The sequence below is a fragment of the Parus major genome, chromosome 7 (assembly GCF_001522545.3).
Source record: "Parus major isolate Abel chromosome 7, Parus_major1.1, whole genome shotgun sequence".
Classification (NCBI taxonomy): domain Eukaryota; kingdom Metazoa; phylum Chordata; class Aves; order Passeriformes; family Paridae; genus Parus; species Parus major.
The window spans coordinates 10491995-10496158 of record NC_031776.1 but is presented as its reverse complement, the minus strand read 5'-3'; positions in this window follow the sequence as shown (position 1 = coordinate 10496158).

The following is a 4164-nucleotide window of genomic DNA, read 5'->3' as shown; positions in this document are numbered from 1 at the left end:
TGCTACCCGGCTCCGGCCGAGTCGTTCCCTTCCTGTATACGTCTGGCTGTAGAGATTGCTTCTCTATTGTCCGCAGCTCCTTCTCCATATGAACCAGCGTTAACAGCAAAAGGCTCATTAATAAAACCAGTGAGGGGGGGAAGGATAGAATCATTGGTAGGTCTGCAGAGATACTGCTGTCCCGAAACTCTTTGGTCGGAGCTCGGACGCCGTAAAGACGCTTTGGGTTCTGTTTTTTAAGAATTATTTTTCTTATTCCATTGGCACAGCACGAACGAGCCGCGTGGATCCCGAAGGGGCTGGAGGCAGCCGGCGGTGCTCAGGGGATGCGGAGCCGGCTCCCGCGGGGCCGAGGCGTTATGCCGCAGAGCCGGGGGACTCGCCAGCCGGCCCGGCTGCCGCCCCAGCGCTCCCCCTCCGGACAGCCGCCGCTTTAGGCTTGGGGTGCTGGGGGAAAGCAGCGGCTTACGGCTGGAAAAGGACGATGGCCGGCGCCGTGCTCTCGCCGGCACTATAGGCTGGAGCCAGAGCTCTGCCCTCGAAGTGCTGCGGGCAGAGCCGGGCTCCTCCCGCCATTGGGCTCAAGGACATTTTCGTTTCATTTCGGCTTTCCCTCCTGAACCTGCCGCCGAAAGAGGGATCGCGGTAGTGCGGAGGGACGGGAACCCCTCCTACGGCGGCAGGGTTTGGTGGCTCGTCCCCGACAGCGAGCGCTCGATGGCGGGGCCACCCCGCAGAGGCGGCCTGGCTCCTCGGCTGCCTCCCCAGCGCTTTCCCCGGTCCGCAAGGGTAGAAGGCACGGCTGGGCAGGAGGTCGGTCCTTAGGCGCTGCCCATGGCCGGTTTGCTTATGCCACCGCTCTGCGCGGGCCGGGCCGCGGGAGAGACGAGGGTGTCGGAGCCTCGACGGCATGCGGCGCGGCGGGCAAGGTGGCAGGGCGGAGCGGCGCTGCAAGGGCCGAGGGCGCAGCCGAGGGCGGCGGGAGGGGCCCGCTCGGCCCCGCGGCAGGTGCTGCGCCCTTCCCGCACCGCCGGGGCCGCGGGCGGGTGGGAGCAGCGGCCGCCTCGGGCTGCGCCGGCGCCAGTGGCCGCGCGATGGCGCTGTGCAAAGGCGAAGGCACCGGGACGGCTCGGGCGAGCGGTCCCGCCGCGATGGAGCTCGGGCCGAGCGGGGAGACCGGAGCCCAAGCCTGTGGGATCCGCTCTCCCCTCTCCTCCTGACCCAGTCTCCTGCCAGTGCGGGCTGCAGCCGCCACCCCGAAGGGACCCGGAGCTGCCTCTCAGGTGCTGAGGACTACCCCACTCCGAACCCGCCGGCCGCTGTGGCCTCGCGGTAGCCCGGGACCTCTGCGCTTCGACACGGTGCCCGCGGGCGGTGGGCCGGTGTCCCTCGGGACCCCAGCGTGCGGCGCCGGGGACCTCGCCTCGGCCCGGGCCACAGCGCTCAGCCCCGGCAGAGCCTCGCGGCGAGGCTGTCGTCCCACGGGCGCCGTGATCCCCGGGAAGTACACGGTGGAAGGCGGAGAAAGCGGCAGGCGAGGAGGGCACCAGGCGGATCCTGCCACGGGGAGAGAGAGCCACGAGGGCCGGCTCTCGGGCCGGCGGCGTGAGGCGAGAGCTGTCCCGGCCCGGGGGGCGGCATCGCGGGCAGCGGAGGCCCGGGAGGTCGCGGCAGCCCCGGCTGCAGCCGCCCGCCTCTGAAGCCCGTGTGGGCACAGAGCTGCGATCGCTTCCATGCGTTTTGGCTCTAAAAGCGGTAGTTAATGAAAACCAAATCTTTCCAAGGAGGTGTTTTTGTTCAAAATTTTTTGGCAATCAACGACTTAAGGCGTTTGCAAACTTCAGTAACAAGGAGCGCTGGGCATTCGGAGCGCATCCACTTCTGCTCCCATCACAGTGAGAGAGCAAAAAATTCTCGTTCCGAAGTTCGTGTCAGAAAAAGAAAAATAGGTTATTAATATTATTATTATTATTTTAAAAATTATGGGGTTTTTTAATAGCGACATTGAAGACGGCTGAGGAAAGCAATGGGAAACAATAATTTTTTTTTTTCAGTGGAAATCAGGACATGTGAAAGTCATGCAACGGGGGGAAAAAAGCGTTTGTAATTCGAAACAGAGAGAAAAGTCTTTTATTGAGAAAAAATATGTAAAAGAAAAATAAGCATCATGCTTCATAAAATCCATATAAATTAAGTGATGTTTACAAAACAGAAGTTACCAAACAACATTTATACAAACTCGGTTAAGTTTCCTTCAGTTTCACTAACAAGCCCCTTTGCTTCCGCATCGAAATTTTCAAATTATTATGGCTCCCGATTTCAAAGTTATTTTCTCAGAGTATTTTATGTAAAGGTTCAGTTTATAAATACGGACTAAACACATATTCGGTAGTCCTGATATTCCAGTGAATGTGCAAATGAGAAACCAGCTGCCGGTGGAGAAAAAACGAAAGCAAGAGAAAGGTGCAGGGGATTCATTGCAAATGAAGCAATCGCTACATATATATTTAAATGTATTTAATTGTATGCATTATTCAAATGCCCTTCTGACTAGTTTAATAATTTAGAATCGATAGTTTTCCTAAAAACTTTATAAAATATTTACACTTAATAAAATATTAATCGATTAACAAGCCAGTTGTACTCTTATAGGAGCTTTACTAAAGTCCTGTAATCGTGCTGTCGCCACACGTCTCCGCTGTTAAGGAAAGGATCACTGACAAAATGTAAATGAAGATCTTCAGACGGTGGTGTTTATAAAATACCTCATTAATGGGCTTGGATTGAATCTCTCCATCCATCCACATCATCAGATATAATAATAGTAACGAATCAGACAGGGAAGATCCTGGCTAAACCATTGGCATTTTTTTTTCCAGAAGTACTGAAGTCCTAAATCACCAATTCTTCTAACTTTCTGGCCATTGATCCGCGGGCATTCGTAGTTCAACATCAAAGGTAAGAACAAAACATTATTCAATTTTTCGATAGCTGGTGGAAAACTTTAACTTCCATATAAGAGCGTTAACTTCCATGCTGCTGAGCTTTATCAAATTTAGGGGTGGCGGGGGGGGAAGGGGAGAAAAGTTATATCGGGTTATTTAAAAAGAAAACAGAGTTCTCCAAACTTTGAGGCTCCTTTCTGAGAGGGAAGGCGGGGGACCTGGCTGGCGGCAGCCGCCGCGCTCTCTCCTCCGCATCCTGCGCTTTCCCGGCACCGCCGCTCGCTTCTCCGACCGCTCCCGGAGCCCTGGCCCTTGCGGTGTCCCGGCCGCCCCCCGCCCTCGGCCTTCCGCTGTTCCCCATATCCTCTCTGGCTCCCCCCGACTTCAGCCGGCGATGGAACGCGGCTCCCACCCGCGTTCACGGCTTGCTGTCCCGAGGCAAAGCTGGCACCGCGTCCAGACTTCGGCGGCGGGTCCCCCTGCCCCTGCCGAGGCGGGGAGAGACACGAGAGCTTCGGCAGAGACGGGGAAAGCCGCACTTGGCACTGCTTTTCGGGCCCGGCCCGGAGATCGGATGTGGAACGAAGGGATGATTTCTCTTACCCTGCCCGGGGATCCGCTGCTTCTCCTGGTACTATTTTCAGGGGCGGCCCGGAGCTCACCGGGACACCGGAGCGCTCGGCGGGCGTGTGGGCTGTCAGTACCACTCGGAGGGAAGGAGGGGCACAGCGGGACCGGCGGCAGCCGATCTCCTGTGGGGATCGGACCCTCCTCCGAGCCCCGAGGCAGCACTGGGACGACTGCGTGCGGGCTCGGGGCAACCACTGCTGCCCACACTACTGTCCCCGGGCGCTTAGGGGACGAACGAAGATCTCTCACCAGGGCTGCCCGGTGGCTGTGATGCTCCCGACGGCCTCAGTGTCGCCGTGCCCGAGATGGGGGGGGCTCCGCTCCCCACTAACCCCCCCGGTAGCCCCCTTTTTTTTGACCCTCCGGCGCCACCGTAAAAGGCAGAGCTCTTAAGGGAGCACGGCGGGGAGGGCGGCGCCGCGCAGGGAGCCAGCCGCGGACGGGCGGCGGGGGAGGCGGAGGAGGGGGGTGTCGGGGCACTTTGGGTGCCCACCGCCGCCGCCTCCTTCCCCGCCGCCCGTCCGCCGCCCGCCCCCCGCACCAGAAGGGATTCCCTCGGTCCACCTTAACGCGGGTCTCGTTCCGCCGC